The 19,975-nt window shown below is 42.1% G+C and overlaps 1 long non-coding RNA gene across 1 annotated transcript; it reads right to left on the reverse strand.

Moving 5' to 3' along the window:
• Nucleotides 1-2,988: 2,988 nt before the first annotated feature.
• On the reverse strand, nt 2,989-19,371 carry LOC124015184. The gene is made up of 4 exons (XR_006835105.1): nt 19,218-19,371; nt 19,005-19,060; nt 3,888-3,995; nt 2,989-3,406 (listed from the first exon to the last, which is right to left on the reverse strand). It is a non-coding gene; the product is annotated as an uncharacterized LOC124015184 (long non-coding RNA).
• Between the last annotated feature and the right edge of the window lie 604 nt (nt 19,372-19,975).

Genomic DNA, 19,975 nt, shown 5'->3' on the forward strand with positions numbered 1-19,975 from the left:
AAAAGTGGGGATACAAATGTATCGACATTCAAAGCAGAATTACTTTCCCATTGTTCCTCAACTGCAGTGTATGATATACCATTTTCTAGCTCTACTTTTATCCAACGTTAAAAAAAATACCATTTCAAATGTTGCTACATAAGACCGAATCGAAGCGGTCAGTCACAAATGTCTTTAAAGCAGTTCTGTATGCAAGAGTGGGTCAAAGGTCCTCCACAGCGATGTGAGCGACTGATCAACAACTACAGGAAGCATTTGGTTGCAGCCATTGCAGCTAAAGGTGTCACAACCAGTTATTGAGTGTAAGGGGGGCAATTACTTTTTCACATTGTTCATGAAATAAATTAAATAAGTATGTAATTGTTGTGTTATTTATTCACTCAGGTTCTGTTGATCTAATATTAAGTTTTGGTTGAAGATCTGAAAACATGAAGTATCATAAATATGCAAAAGTAGAGTAAATTATAAAAGGGGCAAATACTTTTTCACAGCACTGTATAGACAGTGTATGTACTGTATATGTTCATGTATTTTATTGAGATAGGACAGTGAAGAAGAAGAGACAGGAAAGGTAAGATAGATTGTGAGTCAGAAGGGCATAGGGCAGATTCAAACTCTGGTAGCCTAGGCTGTACATGTGTGCCAGGTTATGCGGGACTAGCCATTAGACAACACAGGCCACTAGTGTTGCATTTCTAAGTTAAAGGCCAAGGAAAGTAATCCTAAACTCTTTAAAAAGTCAAAATATTGAATAAATGGGCTTTCTATCCTAAAGAAACCGAAGCCAACCTGACAAGCACTGACATCAAGTTATAAATGTGTTGGTCCGTGAGTTAATCCTGGAGAGCACTCTGGATCATTAAGAAAACATTTACTGTATACAGTATTATGTAAATAAAGTTTATTAAGTATAAAGTTCACAAAAGAAAATCTCCCCAGTAGCCTATCCAAAAGGGCTTTTTTAGAAGTTTGTAGTCGGCATGACAACATTCATTTTGTTTTATTGGCAAACTATTTGTTTGTTGCTCCGCTAATATTGGGTGTGTTTTAGCAGAAAGGCTAACGATACCGACTATAGATGGAAATTGGCAAGGGAAGTCGGGGGAGGTACATCTGTGACAACCTAAAGTCAGACATGGTAGTGGTTTTCCAAACAGCAAGGCTCAGATCAAAATGGCAGTGTCAACATAGCTGCTATTGTTTATAAAAGTTTGTCTTTATAAATGTCGAAATTAACTTTTCTATACTCCCATATCACGCACTCACAAACTGAAAGCATAACGCCTGTACAATTAATTGGTTAGAAAAAGGTCTCAAATATCACTTTCATTTGTATCCCCTGTAGCTTTAAAATTGCGGCAAAGTTGGTTCATGTTCCAGTCATGTCTTTGGTCACATTCGTGTGGGTCGACCAAAAACACTCTAATGATTGGTTGACAAATAGTGGCTCCCAAAATGCAGGTGATGACTGCATGGTGCAATTGGTGAGAAGAAACTGCAAAGTGCAAAGAAACTGTAAAGTTCATTCAGTCGACATGTAGGCGAAAGTCGGGCAATTTGTATCCTCACAATGCTACAGACTTTGTCAACTACTTTACAAAATGTATCCGCTTGAACACACCCATTAGCTCTTCTAATCAATCCTTTTGTCAAGCCAAAAGGAATGAATGGGTGGGGTGAGGGGTCGAACAGAGCTGTGTTCAGGAAGACCAACTATCCTGTGTGGTTAATGCAATGTTGTTTAATCCGAAGAACGAGATAAATGTGTTCCCTGGTTGACTTACTGCTTAAAGCAGGGTTTAACACTATTATTGAGAATGTGAATATTTCTGATAATTGCCTGAATGTTATTTGTACTTTCATGCCTTCTTTGAGCTTGTTAATTAATGATTGGTTAATATTGGTATTTTTAAATTGAGGCCTTTGTGAGTCAGGGTAAGGTTGGCGTGCTGCCAGTTACAGCCATGATTGAGACCTGGCTATTTTGAGCCCAACTTATTATTGGACTTAGGCCTACTTTCAGTTATTCTCTATTCCAGTTTCGTTCCTGTCTTAATCTATGCAATGTTTGTTATTTTTGTTTTGTACATACAGTCAGGTCCATAAGTATTTGGACAATGACACAATTCGCATCATTTTGGCTCTGTATGCGACCACAATGGATTTTAAATAAAACAATCAAGATGTGCTTTATTTGTAGACTTGCATCTTTAATTTAAGGGTTTTGTCAAAATTATTGTATGAACCGTGTAGGAATTACAACCATTTTTATATATAGCCCCCCAATTTTAGAGGCACATTAGTAATTGGACAAACTAACATAATCATACATTAAATTGTGAGTTTTAATACTTGGTTGAAAATCCTTTGCAATGACTGCCTGAAGTCTGGAACCCATAGACATCACCAGATGCTGGGTTTCTTCCCTGGTCATGCTATGCCAGGCATTTACTGCAGCGGTCTTCAGTTCCTGCTTGTTCTTGGGGCGTTTTGCCTTCAGTTATTCCTTCAGCAAGTGAAATGCATGCTCAATTGGATTCAGGTCAGGTAATGGACTTGGTCATTGCAGAACATTCCACTTCTTAAACATTTATGGCAATTTAGCTAGCTAGCTTGCACTTGCTAGCTAATTTGTTCTTTATAGCTAGCTTGCTGTTGCTAGCTAATTTGTCCTGGGATATAAACATTGAGTTGTTATTTACCTGAAATGCAGAAGGTCCTCTACTCCGCCAATTAATCCACACATAAAACGGTCAACCGAATCATTTCTAGTCATCTCTCCTCTTTCTAGGCTTTTTCTTCTCTTGACTTTATATTGCTATTAGCAACTTTCATAAATTAGGTGCATTAACGCCACTGACTTTGTTCGTCTTTCAGTCACCCACGTGGTTATAACCAATGAGGAGATGGCACGTGGGTACCTGCTTCTATAAACCAATGAAGAGATGGCAGAGGCAGATAGAACTGACTTCTATTTTAGCACTTGGCAAAGCAGACGCTCGTTGGCACGCCCGAGCAGTGTAGGTGCAATAATTGAATAACATAGATTTCTAAATTTATTTTGCAACGCTCGCACACGCAACGCAAGCGGTGTAGTCAGCCTGTAAGAATTGCTTGCTTCACTGGTAGTGACAGCTCTTTGGACTTAATATTGGGTGTTGCTGCTGGTGATTTTGCTGCCTGTGCCATGTCCCATAGCAGTCTCTTTCTGATGTAAAGCAGAGGCAAACTGAACAAGTGGTGCATTTCATGCAACACAGAACACAACGACGCCTCCATGCTGTGCCCTTTTGGCCCTGCGGCACAGTCATGCCGGCAGTAATGAACTGTGGCATATGAACACCACTGGAGGCACAGGTAGAGCGGGCAGCTTGGCACCGGGGGCTCCCAGTCGGAGTCGCTATCACTGAAAGAAAACATAAAACAAATATTTGTATGAGCCTTTTATCATCACATAAAATAAACAGATATGTATTGTATAGAGCAGAGGGAACAGTCACTAAGGTGAAGTGCTGTTCCATTCAACTCCAGCCATTGTTATATATATATATATATATATATATATATACACACACACACATACACACACACACAAACACAAACACAAACAAACCACACATTTCATTGCAAAAAAAGGCAGCGTTAGACGCCCTTAGAAATGCAGGGCTCACGGCGAACCCTGCCAAGTGTTATGTGGGGTTAGAGGAAACAGAGTATCTGGGATACACTGTGGGAAGAGGGTTAATCAAACCCCAACGTAAGAAGGTGAAGGCAATTAGAGAATGGCCGAAACCAGTAAATAAGAAGCAGGTCCGAGCCTTCCTAGGGCTGACCGGTTACTACCGGAAGTTCATCCCAAGTTATGCCACAGTGGCCGCCCCACTTACCGACATGACTAGAGCCAGAGGGCCAAACATGGTCAAATGGGATGAAAGGGCCACCAAAGCATTTAGGACATTACAGGAGGCTCTCTGCTGTAATCCAGTGCTTGTGACCTGGCCAAGATAAAACATAGCAGTTCAACACATACAACACAGTTATACATGGAATGAACAAAACATACAGTCAATAATACAGTAGAAAAAAAGTCGATATACAGTGAGTGCAAATAATGCAATAAATAGGCCATGGTGGCGAAGTAATTACAATATGGCAATTAAACACTGGAATGGTAGATGTGCAGAAGATGGATGTGCAAGTAGAGATACTGGGGTGCAAAAGGAGCTAAATAAATACATACAGTATGGGAATGAGGTAGATAGATGGGCTGTATACAGATGGGCTATGAACAGGTGCAGTGATCTGTGAGCTGCTCTGACAGCTGGTTCTTAAAGTTAGTGAAGGAGATGGGAATCTCCAGCTTCAGTCATTTTTGCAGTTTGTTCCAGTCAGTGGCAGCAGAGAACTGGAAGGAAAGGCGACCAAAGGTAGGAATTGGCTTTGGGGGTGACCAGTGAGATGTACCTGCTGGAGCGTGTGCTACGAGTGGGTGCTGCTATGGTGACCAGCGAGCAGAGATAGGGCGGGGCTTTACCTAGCAGAGACTTGTAGATAACCTGGAGCCAGTGGGTTTGGCGACGTATGAAGCGAAGGCCAGCCAATGAGAGAGTACAGGTTGCAGTGGTCGGTAGTATATGGGGCTTTGGTGACAAAACGGATGGCACTGTGATAGACTACATCCAGTTTGCTGAGTAGAGTGTTGGAGGCTATTTTATAGATGACATCGCCAAAGTCAAGGATCGGTAGGATGATCAGTTTTATGAGGGTACGTTTGGCAGCATGAGTGAAGGAAGCTTTGTTTTGTGAAATAGGAAGCCGATTCTAGATTTAATTTTTGATTGGGGATGCTTAAAAGCTGTTATGGCTGCGATCCCCGTACAGGGACCAACATCAGGGGAAATTTCAGAGTGACAACTAAAAATACAACTTCGTAACATTAAACATTCTTGAAAATGCAAGTGTCTTGATCAAGTGTCTTGATTAGAATATTGGTAATCAAACTACGTTTTCCAATTTAAAAAATAGCTATTACAGAGAACAAATCCCATGCTTTTGTTTGAGAAGAGCAATCAACAACAGAAACATTTTCCGCCATGACAGTTTTTACACATTCACATCTGAAGGTAAAATTATGACTTACATTCTGATACCTTGCTCTTATTTCTCTTCCTGAGGGTCCCAGTGATCAAATTAAGTGCCGTTTTCTTTGATAAAATCCATTTTTATAGCCTAAATCGAAACATTTTGTAAACCGTTTGTGCTGTGAATCCATCTCTATCATTTTTTTACGGAGCATTCGACGTGATTCTCCCCTGTAAACAATCGTTTATCTAGTCATGGTGGGTTTCAGTGCATTCCTCTGGATCAAACGTCATTGTTTTTTTTGCAGGGAGTATTGACCGAAGTGAGCTGATTTGAAGACAACGATAAATGACTACCTTACGCACCAATAATTTTAGCGAAGCTTCATTGATTTACTATATTTCTGCCCAATGACCATTGATCTTCTTGAAATCTAGCTGGGTAGATAGCCAATGAGCTGAGGTAAACGCCAGTATGTAATGGTTTTGGGTTGGACCACAATTCCTTGTTTGTAATCGCACGCGCAGGGAATTCCATTCTCGCCTTGACGATCAAAGGAGTTGCTGTAAGGCTTTTTACGTGCAGCTGTATTTCGGAAAGTTGTAGTTTCAGCGATTTCATTGAATATATCATGGAGTCATTACGACCCTTGACCTGACAAAGGGGTACTGGCAAATTCCTTTGACCCCCAGTGCCAAAGAAAAGACAGCCTTTGCAACCCATGCCATGCCCATGCCACCTTTCAACGGCTCATGGACAAAGTCCTAAAACCGCACAAAGCATACGCCGCAGCTTATTTAGATGACGTGGGGATCTACAGCCCAGATTGGGAATCTCACTTTTCAATGACGAGACTCTCAGTTAGATAGCAAATGTTAATTTTTTCCAAAAATATTATTTGTGTAAGAGAAATAGCTCCGTTTTGTTCATCACGTTTAGCTAAGAAGAAAAAAACGAAAATGCAGTCAACGCCAATGTCACGCCTTGGTCTTAGTATTTTGTGTTTTCTTTAATTATTTGTTCAGGCCAGGGTGTGACATGGGGTTGTTGTATTGTCTTATTGGGGTTTTTGTAGGCATTGGGATTGTGGTTGATTAGGGGTGTGTCTAGTATAGGCTTGGCTGCCTGAGGCGGTTCTCAATCAGAGTCAGGTGATTCTTGTTGTCTCTGATGGGGAACCGTATTTAGGTAGCCTGGGTTTCACTTTATATTTCGTGGGTGATTGTTCCTGTGTCTGTGTAGTTTCACCAGATAGGCTGTAATTAGGTTTCACGTTCCGTTTGTGAATCTTTCAGTTGTTGTTTTTGTATCTTTCAGTTATTTCATGTATCGCTTTTTTTTCATTAAAGTCATGAGTAACCACCACACTGCATTTCGGTCGGACTCTCTTTCTACAAACGAAGAACGCCGTTACAGCCAAACCTTTTTCCAAATTAGCTCCCTAATATCGAAAGAAACATGGCAAACGTTTTTTAGAATCAATCCTCAAGGTGTTTTTCACAATTCTATTCGATGAAAAATAATTTGTGGCAGTCTGTTTCTCATCAGAGGCAAACGGAAAAATACTGCAGCTGGAGATTACGCAATAATTGTGACGGAGGACACCAAGTGACAACCTGATAGATGTAGTCTCTTATGGTCAATCTTCCAATGATATGCCTACAAATACGTCACAATGCTGCAGACACCTTGGGGAAAACGTGGAAAATGTAAGCTGACTCCTAGCTCCTCCACAGCCATATAAGGAGTCATTGCCATGAGGTGGTTTCAAAAAATGCGGCACTTCCTGATTGGATTTTATGTTTTTTTTCTGTAACATCAGATCTGTGGCACTCACAGACAATATCTTTGCAGTTTTGGAAACGTCAGAGTGTTTTCTTTCCAAAGCTGTCAATTATATGCATAGTCTAGCATCTGTTCGCGACAGAATATCTTGTTTAAAACGGGAACGTTTTTCATCCAAAAATTAAAATAGCACCCCCTAGTTATAAAAGGTTAACTGGCACTCCGGGCACTCTCCACAATGCCGAGCCACTTCATCCTGAATTCCTGGCCAGTAAAACCTCCTTACAAACCGGTCTCGGGTTTTATCGATACCAAGGTGCCCATGAGCTAGATCCAGTACTGTCCTCTGGTGCCGGGTGGGGACCAACAACTGTTCCACCACATCAACCCCTATTTTCGAGACTCTGTACACCAAACCCTTTTTCATGATGAAGTGGGGAAAACTATTAGGCATCATCCCATCATTTATGGGAGTACCATCTACGACCTGCACGTCTGCCCTGGCTTGCTGCAGGGTTGGATCCTGGTTTTGAGCCATCCCGAAATGAGTCAAGGACCCTGCCAGGTCTGCTGGTTCTAGATCGTCGTCCTCTGGATTCAGATCGACCCCAGCCCCACTAGTACCGGGCTGTTCGTTATCAACGAGGTTTGCCACTTCATCCTCATCCTCCCCTACCAGCACCTGTGATGTTGGCCCCTGGGAGACTCTTTTCCTGGCTTTGGTTGAAGGCCCCATGCTTCTTCCTGCTTGGTCAGGGTTGTTGGCTTCTCAAATATGCCATTATTTTGGCCTAACTTTGCAAAGTTAGGAAAGTATCTACCCAATATTACATCATATGACATCTTCGGGACCACGCCGACCTCATGATCCAGCACACCGTCCTCTGTTTGTATGCTCACTAAGGCCGTGGGGTACCGACGGGTATCCCCATGAATGCATGTAACACTGATATTCTGTCTTGTATCCAGTTTATGATTCAGCACTAGGCTTGCAACAACCAGGGTTAGCATACTGCCGGAATCCAGCAGTGCTTAAACCTCTTTCCCTTCAACCTTCAAGTACAGTGGTTACAACAGGACTTGCATACCATATATCATCTTCATTTTCACAGAGGTTACATTGCATTGGCTCTTCTTTAATAGGGCAATAGGCTGCAATATGTCCCGGTTGATTACAATTGTGACAGATAATAGGGGTTCGGGGGGGGGCTGCTCTCTTCCCCCTCTACATGTTGGGACAGCCTTACCCTGTCCGCTGGTTCGCCCAGGCCTGGGAAACTGGAATCTTTCCTCCTGTACCTGCTCAGCTGTTCCTGCCATACAATACCGTTCAAACAGGCCCACGAGATGGTCGGCGGAAAGTACCTCGTTCTGGCCAACCCATCGTCTCACTTCTTGGGGTAGACCTAGCTGAAACTGGTTGAGTACGATGGTCTCGATGATCTTGGCGGATGAACGGATCTCTGGTCGCAACCATTTCCGTGCCAGGTGAATCAAGTTGAACATCTGTGTTCGTGGGGGTTGTCCAAGTCGGTAGGACCACTGGTGGAAGCGGTGTGCCCTCACGGTATTGGTCACTCCTAGTCTAGTCAGAATCTCTCCCTTTAGTTTATTGTAATCCTGTGCATCTTTCAACTCCAGGTCGAAATACGCTTTTTGAGCCTCTCCTGCCAGGTATGGTGCCAGAAGCCCTGCCCATTCTTCTTTTGGCAACTTCTCCCTCTCTGCCGTCCTTTCGAAGTTGGTAAGATATGCTTCCACATCATCCTGTGCTGTCATTTTTTGAAGAAAATGATTGGCCCTCCTCTGGGTATTTGCAGCTGGTAATTGAGCCCCAATTTGGTCCGCTAGCCCCTTTAGGCCTTCTCTTAACTCCCGGGTGTTTCTCTCTTGCTCTTCTCTGAGCAGCTGGTTGGTGCGGTGCTGGACCTGTAACGTGTCGTGATACATTCGCATTGCATCTTGATGAGCTATTTGTTGAGCTCTAGTTGCCTCTTGTTGGGTGGCCGCCACTTGTAACAGGGCCTGTATGGCTCCCTCCATACTCATTTTCCTGAGAAACTGTCCTAACCAAACAAAGCCACAAAAAAAACTGACTCCCCTTTGGAGTGCTAACTGAACATTTTCTTTTTCTTCTACCTAACCAGCGGTATGGTTAGTCCATGCCCGCATTCTCCTCCTCTTCAAAATTAGGAGCGTTTGTCACAAATTAAGTGGTAAACTGTCACCAAATCACCCAAGAATGAGAGTTCTTTCAAACAGGACAGTACCTGTGTGTTTGTTTTTCCGTCCTGGTCCACCCAGGCCGTAGGCGAGGTCAAGGATAGCAGGGTTCGGGACACAAATTGGGTTCTCGGTAGGTCCAGGTCCAAACGCCAACAGGTAAATCCAAAACAATCCAGCTCATACATGGTAAATCCAGCCAATCTCTATGGTCTCTTTCTCTATTGTTCATAGATCCTCCCAGCACTCTCTCTCCCTCTTCCTGGTTTTTCTTGACCCTTTATCTGTGGGTTGGTTCCACCTTCTGAGGGTTCCCCTTGCTTCTGGGACTTGTAGTTTTGGCAGTTGGCCATTTTGTGATCTGTAGTTCTGATATGGGTGGCCATTTTGTGATCAGGCAAAGCCCGTTTATTAGTTCTGCTCTCACATATCTGTAATTTATCACTCGACCCCCTTCTTTGCCACAATACCCTCAAATTAAAGATGAAAGTCTGCAAAGTCTTTCAGCTCATATGCAATATGCTGTTGTAAACAGCTAAAATAATAATAACTTGGTCAATGTCCAAATATTTATGGACATGACTGTATGTTCCACAGGAGGCTGCTGAGGGGAGAACGGCTCATAAAATTGGATCAAATGGAATGGCATCAAACACATGGAAACCATGTGATACCATTCTACTGATTCTGCTCCAATCATTACCACAAGCCCATCCTCTCCAATTAAGGTGTTACCAACCTTCTGTGATATGTATAGTGTACAGTCAGCTATATAGTGTATATAGTATATACAGTCAGCTTCTCCTTCACCCTCATCCTGGGCATTGCACTAGCAGCATCTTGTCTGCCTACTCAGTACTCCACCACAACAGTCTCCCTAAGGCATGTTTGAATTTATTCACTTTTTTACCTACCCCTTATGATATACTGTATGGAAAAATCTGGTATAAAAAAGCAGGCGTGATACATTTGTGGGATTTTGGTCTGTGTTTGAAAGGGATATAACAGGACAGTATTGACATCCTGTTACATAGTAGTGATACCTTGCCAGTTGGAAGTGTACACTACTCCCTTTTAAAGTTCATGACATTCTCACAGATGTGAAAGCGGCTCTACAGTATATCATGATCTGCAACGTCAAATTATTTTCAGCAGATACAGATGGGCCCCACAGAGCTGCATCCAGTGATCCTGGGATAGGAGGCACGCAGACTGCACGGCCCTGGAGACACTAGACCACCGTGCTGCTGCATGCACCAGTAGTTCCTCTCCTCCCTCCCTGGGTTTCACACTGAAGCTCTGCCCTGAGTGGCCTTTTCTCCTCATTAGGAAAGAGTTTGGTTTCTTTCCACGGTCTGGTATAATTTCACAATCTTGGATACTCATAAGTTGTCTACCTAAGGATACTTTCTCCAGATAGGCTGTTCTCTAGGCACTGAGAAGATGAAGTGAATTAGATATGTATCATAATTACGATGGTTGTCTAGGATAAAATATATATAAAAAACAAACTTGCAGTAAGATTGACGGCATGGAGAGATTTAGTGGTAAGCAAATCAGCAGTGGACCATTTGGGGTGTAACAGAAGTATATATCTAAATAGAGTATTTTCACTGCCGAATACTATAACTGGCAAGACGTGAACGTGTACTGTCATTTATCTCCGAAAGGAGGTGAAATTATGTCAGAGACAATTAAGCTAAATTTATCGGTATGAGTTCCACAGAAGTAGAAGTAGTTGCCAAGAATATAGATCTTCAGTTTTGGTGCCAGTAATTTGTTATCATTTGTCTTATACGCACATCCATTTAAAAGAACCATTAAGAGATTTGAACAACTGGAACTTGTGGAAAGTGATAAATAACCTGAACCATCCACAGGTAATGGCATCTCAGGGTTGAATAGAGAGGAGTTGACAGGCCTGAACATAACTGGAAAAAAAGAAAACATTGTGGCATAACTCCTCATTTGCATATTTGATGTGTGAAGGCTTTTTATGATTTAAAAAAATACCTGACATTGGTTTAGGCAATTAATTGTCCACAAGATGAAAATAATGTTTGAAAAGAGAGACAAAGAGATGACACAAGTTATTCCAGAATCCCCCAGTCAGACAGAACCCTGCTGGTCTCTACAAAAGGAGACAACTGCAAAAAAAAGGCTGGAAAGCATGTGACACATTCTCCAGACAGGCTTTGGGACAATGCCAAAACACTGAGGACTCGCTTTGCTGCTGACCTTTGACATTTCTGAGTCATTCTTGAAAGTACAACTTCCGAGAAAGTTCTCATATTTACAACATTAAGGTTTTGTTTAGGAGAGACTCCTGCACACCATGTCCTCTTTGTCATTCCGTAAAATATTAAGAGAGAGAAAATAATTCCATCAATAATTCCATTTTCTTCTGAGCGACGCTGCGTATTGCTCATTAAATATTAACTGACTGTCCAGAGCTCCCTTACATTTTAATGATTATTAGTTATATATTTATTTCTGGGAGATGCACAGTCTACCATGTGCCAATAAGTAAATTTCAAATAAATGCAAATCAAAAAGCGGAACTCATTTCCATAGTTTTGGAATTCATCATTACCTGAACAATTGACCTGCAAGCAGAGATTGTGAAAAGCTGGATGATACGCTTGGATGACGGTGGTGCTCTACCTCTTGACGTGAGAAGCACCCTGTATCAGTGGATAGCAGTTCATGCTCTACCTCCACTGACAGAAGGAGCTCAATGGCCTGTACCTGTGGGTAGCAGAGGCCTGTAGTATCACTGGCATGTATCTGTGAGTAGCAGAGGCCTGTATCCCAGGCCTCTATCTGTGGGTAGCAGAGGCCTGTAGTATCACTGGCATGTATCTGTGAGTAGCAGAGGCCTGTATCCCAGGCCTGTATCTGTGGGTAGCAGAGGCCTGTATCCCTGGCCTGTATCTGTGGGTAGCAGAGGCCTGTATCCCTGGCCTGTATCTGTGGGTAGCAGAGGCCTGTATCCCAGGCCTGTATCTGTGGGTAGCAGAGGCCTGTATCCCTGGCCTGTATCTGTGGATAGCAGAGGCCTGTATGCAGTAAGGCCTGAATGCAATAAGAAGTCTGTCTAGAGAGGTTTGGCGACTGTGTTATTACTATATGTAAGCAGTGTTGAGATGTACATTATACATGATAGTGGAGAAAGCATTGTCTAGCATTGTCAGCTAGCGTGGATATCACATCATTCCCTTTTTAGACACTGATCCAAGGCCCCATGTCCACCAGGCCAGAGGTTTTATCCTGATCTTGAGCTGATGCCACGAGGCATGTTTATTTGTATCATCTGGTTGTCAATAAGCCAGCTATTCAATCTACTTGGTATAGTTGATGACAAGCTCTGACTGTGCCCAACGCACCAGTGTACTGAATTATGAAAACCATTGATGGGTGAAATATGAACATCAATCTTGTTCAGCTCCTGTCTGCTGAATGAATTACTTTTAAAAAGTTCAGCGGCATGTTTGCAGACATGTACTTGATTTTCTATACTTTTCACTCTCTAGCGGCTGACTTCCATTTCCCTTCAATAACAGCTTCCGTTCTCTGCAGTGCGAGAGTTATCTCAGTGAGAGGGTAAGGTAATCAACAATCACACAACAGCACATGAAAGATGCTGTCCCTGAGCATGACTGAATAAGACTGAAAGGACGATGCATTGGTGCTGACCAAAGCAAAAGTTTTGCGATTGGGTAAGACAACAGAAGACAGCTAAATATAACTGATGGATCAGCATACTAAGATATTTACTCCTGCTCTAAAACGTCACACATTTCATTGTGCATTTTGATGTGAGCCATTCAGTGCCCTGGGTTCTGACAGGTACATTTCTCAAGTTTTAAGGCAAATGCACAAGGGTTATTTGTCATGGTGTAAGTCTCTTGTGTCCTGAGTGTACATCAATACACTTAGACAGAGTATTGGGAGACGGCAGAGCAGTGGTTGACATTCTGCTCCAAATGGACCGCATTGATTAGCTGCGGTTTTCTACTGACGTCCAAAACACTCATTATCCTTCCCTACATAGTCCACAGGATGAAGGGGCTCTACAGCCAGCTATAGCCAAACACAGTGAATGATTTGGGCCAGAATATATTTTTTTAAATTATTTAAACTTGGCAAGTCAGTTCAGAACAAATTCTTATTTACAATGATGGACTACTACGGCTAAACAATGCTGGGCCAATTGTGCGCCGCCCTATGGGACTCCCAATCACAGCCGGTTGTGATACAGCCTGGAATTGAACCAGGGTCTGTAGTGATGCCTCTAGCACTGAGATGCAGTGCCTTAGGGATGGCTTGGATTATGGTGAAATGGGTTGGAATATAGGAGATGGAGATACAGCCTTCTCAAAGCCTGTATGATTGGGTGCTCAGAACCTCCACTTACTCATTCATTAATGCATTCCATTGTGCCTCCTTCATGTCTACCTGCGTCATACTGGTTTTGACTTCAGAGCTATTTATAGGCCTATTCTGCATGGCCGTAATTAGTCTCTTGCTCTTTCCAGCCTGTGTTGTCCTATTTTGTCAATCTCTGTGCCCTCTACCATGATCTCTGTCTGCTAGCATTTGGCTTTTTTATTGTTTGTTCTTCGACTTCACTATGATGATGATATGGCTATTTAACCAGCCAAAACCCGACCGGCAAAATGTTTCTAATGACAAGATTGTAAACAGGTTGTAATGACGTAATTTTAACTAGCTTTTCATGCTGGGAATTTACTAGCAGACAATTTTACCCGAAGTGTTATTTTGTCTCATTATTGATCCTGTAGTGCTAACACTATCAACCTATATAAACCTATTTGGAGAATCCCCATCCCATTTAGTTGACTACATTTGCTTTCTGTATCACCCAGCCAGAGATCTGCTTCCAGGTAGCTAATCATCTAAAAACAATTACATTTCCATAATTCCATGTGTCAAGGGCCTGCTCAATCACTATTTACAGCTATTTCAGAGAGTAATACCCCATGCACACAAATTACATCAGAAGATCATAGTTGTGGCCCCAGTAAATCATCCATCAGTCTCATTATGGGGTTTTAGGTGAGTCACACTAAATAGGTCATTACCCCAGAGTTTGCAATCTTTGGCATCCCTCCCTCCCTGCCTGAGCTAACAGACACCAACAGATCAGGCTGAGGCTCCAGATCTACCAGGAACATGAGTGGTGACCTGCTCTCTACTCTCAGCTATTTGTCCTTGCAACAACGTTTGGTAACAGCAGTCTGTAAATATGAATAAATTAGCTCAAATATTAAACAGAATCAAGCAATGACGTATAGTAACCTTTAAAAAAGTAGTATTGCAAAGCTCTAAGAAAGCCATGTGCCGTAAAGCAAAGTCATTGTAGAGTGCTGATCATTCTCAAGACAGGCTGCCTGCTACAATCATAAGGTCAACTGTTATTAGCCTTATTGTCAAGAGCTTATTCAAACTAACTTTCACTGTTGATTAAAAAAACAAGTGTCACAAACAGAGACTACCAGTCTCTACCAGAGTCCATTTACACTCTTTGCACGGACTATTATGACTCCTGCCATGTAATAGATCCCCGATGGTACCTTGAATTAGCTTAGATGAGAGTATCTCTGTGGTCCAGTCACTTTTGTCCACATCATCATAATGTCACACAGTGCAGGGCTGGAAAAAATGGAGGCCTGGGCACTCAGTGTGATCAATAATTGCCTCAGACCCAGATTCCATGCCGATAAGATGCTTTGATGTGGACCAAAGTGGATGAGAGGATCCTTCCACGGGGAGAAAATGAGAGTAAAATAGGCCCCATTATTTTAGACATCTATCAGAGGGCAACATTCAATTAGCACAGAAACATTTGTTAGTTTGCCAAACACACCAAGAGTAAGAGAGAGAGAAAAGCCCACTGTGTACAGTGTCTCTGGTCCGTTTCACACTGTTAACAAATCTGACACATACAGTACAGAACAGTAGTCTGTCTCTATATTGTTATTACAGGTGCACTGTACTGGACACACATCACAGAAAGAGACAGAATGCATCGACACCCAATCACAGCTGCAGTTCCAAAAGAACGACTCTGTGCATCTTCTCTCCACCTTCAACAGCACGTCTGGGCCTTCCTCATTAGTATTCATGGATGGTGCAGTTGCCAGCATTCATTTCATAAGTTCTGCTTCGCACCCTGGATCCAAATGACTTTCAATCACTTTGTTCTGGGCAGCGGTCCAGCCCAGAGGGCCACAAAGTGATGCATTAAGGTGCTGCATTAATACGATACACCACACAACCACTGATGCCATTCATATTTCTCTCTTGCCACACTGTGTAGATCCAGGCAAAATGCAGGATCACCCCAAGGCTTCCACTCCAGTCACCCACAACTGAGTTCTCCATCATCACAAAGATTTACCTCCTCTTATAAAGCTGTCCTCTCTGTTGCCAGGTACTATAGACCTCCCAACCGTCTTTATTATCAGCCACAAATCACACTATTCAGAAGACTAGAACATATCTGTCTTCCTATATCTATAATGCCTCTAAGAATATATCCAGAAACGCTGGTATGTCTGTAATCCATTTGTTTGAAAATGAATCTTAATTCTCAGTCACAGCTCGGTTTTCTCATGACACTGCCCAGATCACACTCCAAATGAAGTGTGTTTTCCCCCTCCTTTGAGCTTTGTAAGTGTCTGTAGTGGATATTGTTATGGCACTTTCTGCTGATTGGTGTCTGGCCTTGTGTTCTCTGGGTGATGCCAGCTCACTCACGGAGAGCTTGGATGAGCTAAAGCAGAAACAGTCACTGCTCTGAATACAAAGAAACCTCTAGCCAAATCTCAGTTAAGAGTTGCTATTATCTCTCACGGGCAGAAAGGATTGATATTTTGTCAAGTTGTCAGGGTTATGTAGATTCGAATTCAAACAGCCTTATCCAATGGTTGACTCCAACAGTGGAGCTGTAGGTTGTAGATTGTGCATGTGCTAAATTCACACAGGATGTGTGAGCATGCCACAGTTCAGAGTGCCCAATGTGAGACAAGGTCCAGGGCATCTGTTTTATCCTCCAGCTCATGCCTGGGAGTCAAAGTGGACATCTGTTAGTCAAGGTTTCCCAAATGAACGGCATCTCTTTCCCACTTGACACGAATGGTAATTCCAATGAGACTATATGTAGCTGGCTGGAATAGCTTCTTCACATACTCCAGTCATACTCAGACAAATGCCACTGGGCACACACTGGTTGAATCAACGTTGTGTCCATATTATTTCAATGAAATTACGTTGAACAGATGTTGAATTAACATCTGTGCCCAGTGGGACATTTCCTAGACTGACATGGCTTTGTTGTACTCTTCCCTTGCCTCACATGCAGCCACTCAACTTGTGTTTTTTACGAGAGAGAGAGAGAGAGAGAGAGAGAGAGAGAGAGAGAGAGAGAGAGAGAGAGAGAGATTTACAAGTCACGTGTATGGTGGCGTGTAGCCAGGCAGTGCAACCCCCGGATAGAACTGGGCTAAAGTACAGTATGCGGCTGTGAGCCTCAGCGGAGGAAACCTAGATACACCACTGATAACCTGTATATCAAGCTCTCAATCTGCCACGCACTGAAGGGGGGAAATAAATAGCCTTCATCTCAGTGAGAGCGCTCTCTCCTCATTTTAAAACGGGTAAATCTTGCCCACTGTGAAAGTGGGCCATGCTGAAAGACTGAGGGAAAAGAGGCGAAGACAAGGGCACTGGAGTAAGGACCAGGAAGAGAGGAGAGAAAAAGGCTGTGTTCCCTCCATCATTACGTTTCTATGGTGGTCGCCTACGCTACCTACATTTCTGAGATTTCCCTGCGGGCCCGCACAGACGTATGACCTTCCTCTTCCAATATCACATTGAGATTATGTGTTGACAAGCAATCAATGCAAATTGGCCCACGTCTGTAATGTCATTTTTGTTCTTTCTTTGTTGAGCCACTGGTTTGCACTTTCTCGGCCCCAGTCTGAAAGGAGTCGGTCGGCCAGGCCAATTCCAAAGTGTCCCATAATTATAGACTTGTCAGTAGTGATTTTCATCAACAAGTGTGCGTGTGATGATCCGGCAGGAATGTTAATGACTCCTGAAATGGAGTTAATCAGTTGCAGGCAGCACAGTGGCCGCCTCAGGATTCTCTCTCCCAGGGTCCTCTGCTGCTGTCCTGTCCAGGGTCCACACTTGTTCAGTGCACCTTGGGAGAGTGCCAGTGGGTGGTAGCCCAGATAGTACATAACGTTCTGAGAACACTATGTTTCTTAGAGCTTGGTGGGAATGGTGCAGGATAGTTGCTTGGCTTTGGAACATACTCAGCACATTTATGTAGCTTGACAAAAAAAAACATTATTTTCTTGGTATTTCATTACTTGAGCAGAACGTTTCCTAAAAGTTCAAACGTGGTTACATTTCATTTAAACTTAGTTAATGTTCTAGGAACATTCTCCAACTGGTTTGACATTGGGAATGTTCTCAAATAGGTAGCCCTTTCCTACAGTCAAATGACCTAGCGGCCTCATTGGTGGAATGTTATTAAAAAACACTCATAATTGAATAATTAATCAACTTTTCTTTTTTTTTACCACCGAAAATCTGTCAAATGGTATTTCAGTCTTCTGTGATGTATATAAAGTGTAATTTTGGGATGCAAACTAAAAAAATCAATACATTTACAACTCTATATCTGACATGTCTTCTGTCTTCTTTTTTTTAAGCCCATAACCATGTGTGTGAGGTGTATACTTTTGTTTCAAAGCAGATGTTTAAGACTACCAAGAAACACTCGGTGTGACCCTGATTTAGCCCACTGCAGTAAAATGTTTTAAGAAACAATGTTCTTCTTTGGGAATTCCAGTACTTCCAAAAGGTTTCCTCGTGGTTCTATTTAAAGTCATGTTCTCACATTGTTCTGAGAACGTTAAGAAATAGCGTGCTTCTGTGGGGATTCCAGTACTTCAGCATAACCTTTTTCCTACAGGTTTGCTCATTGCGTAGGGGTGTAGACATTATGTTAAATATAATAATAAACGACATTTATCAACCTGACCCCATTATTATGTGAATAAATGCAACAGGCCCTGTGTGTCTCTGGAGGATCTAGTCAAGGTAGGGAGCCTTGCATCACCTCTCAGTATGATTGTAATGAATATGTGTCTAACTTGCACCGTTATGCAAGAGACTAGATACAAAATGGTTATCCTTACGACCAACGTTCTAGCATTAATCTATTGAGGCAAGCAAATCAGAGATGTCAAGGTGGTACCCAAGCATGTGTAGTTTATATAACAACTACCAATAGACCTACTCAATTATGAACGCATAGTCAATCAAAGAATTACTCTGTAAAATGAGGAATACATTTACTCAATTCAACTAACAGAATGTATTAGTCACTATAGAATTAACACTCAAACAATTACAGTATGCATGAAATACATGATACATTGCAGACTACTCAGAGTAAATGATCACCAATAGGCTTAGACTTAACGTGGTTACACGTTTCTTCAATTCAGAAAGATCTCGAAGAGAAAAATAATGATGTGCGTAATACAGACATGTGCTTGGTAGCAAGTTCTCAAAGTACGAACAAATTCACTGTCCTTTTAATCAAATTCAAGCAGAAACTCACCCCCAACCTGAATGAACATTTCTTTGCACTTTGCTAGTAAAAACAAAAGACCGGAAAACACACCCAGCTTCTAATCTAATCAACTCAATTTAAATGATAAAAGCGCACCGGTGTTGCTGTCTGATGTCTGCTGAACAAAATAACACAATTTCCCTGTAAATCCATAGCACTGACAGTACAATAAAACATATCAACATTTATAGCTCTTTATGAACTCTTAAAACAATCCAAACATTATATGTTAATTTACCGTAACAAGTTTTCATCTGTCTTCACACCTCCAATGGTGTCCGCGCTCCCGGGGTTCTGTGGGAGCGTTTGCATGATTAATGCCTAAGCAAATTCATTTGCATGTGTTCTATCTGTGCTTGGAGTTCAAAACATTTAACATTTAACCCAAACTAAGCTAGCAGGGTTATTAAAAGTCTTGCTGAAACATGTTCTCAGAATGTAATTTTATTACCTTCAAATGACTTATAATGTCCATTCTCAGAATGTTAATTAAACCTCCAAGGAAAACTTTAGTAAAACATTCTCAGAATCTCACTGCAAATTAAAAAAACGTTAAATTTTACGTGTCAGGAAACGTATGGCTTCGTTCATGGAACTAATGGGAAATCAGAAATGTATGTTCCCCCAACTTCCAAGGAACCAAATGTGCTAGCTGGGAGGCTATTTTCATGTGGTACTGCTGAGCGATGAACCAACATTTCAATTCGATGGTCTTTCAATTACTTGAATTCCACTTAGTTTTTTTTGTGTGCGCCCAACATACCGTTTCTATAGAGAGGAATTGAATAATTCATGAGAGAAATCAAGTCAAGAACTATGTGGGACACTGGGCTGAAGGGAGTTGTAGTTTTTACTAAACAAATATTCAACCTAGTTCAGTGCAGAAACGTGGTAATTAACTACAATGACCATAATCCATTGTGCCATTTTGTTTCCAGCTCAGAGACGATAAAGCGAAGCGAGACGTTTCACTGTTACCGAAATTGGTACAAAATAAGCCCAATGCATTTCTATGGGCTTATTTTAGACCTAATCATATCAAATCAAAGTTTATTTGTCACGTGCGCCGAATACAACAGGTGTAGGTAGAACTTACAGTGAAATGCTTACTTACAGGCTCTAACCAATGGTGCGAGAAAAAAAGTGTGTGTGTGTGTGTGTGTGTGTGTGTGTGTGTGTGTGTGTGTGTGTGTGTGTGTGTGTGTGTGT

Source organism: Oncorhynchus gorbuscha, linkage group LG26, assembly GCF_021184085.1.
Source record: "Oncorhynchus gorbuscha isolate QuinsamMale2020 ecotype Even-year linkage group LG26, OgorEven_v1.0, whole genome shotgun sequence".
In the NCBI taxonomy this organism is placed as follows: Eukaryota; Metazoa; Chordata; class Actinopteri; order Salmoniformes; family Salmonidae; genus Oncorhynchus; species Oncorhynchus gorbuscha.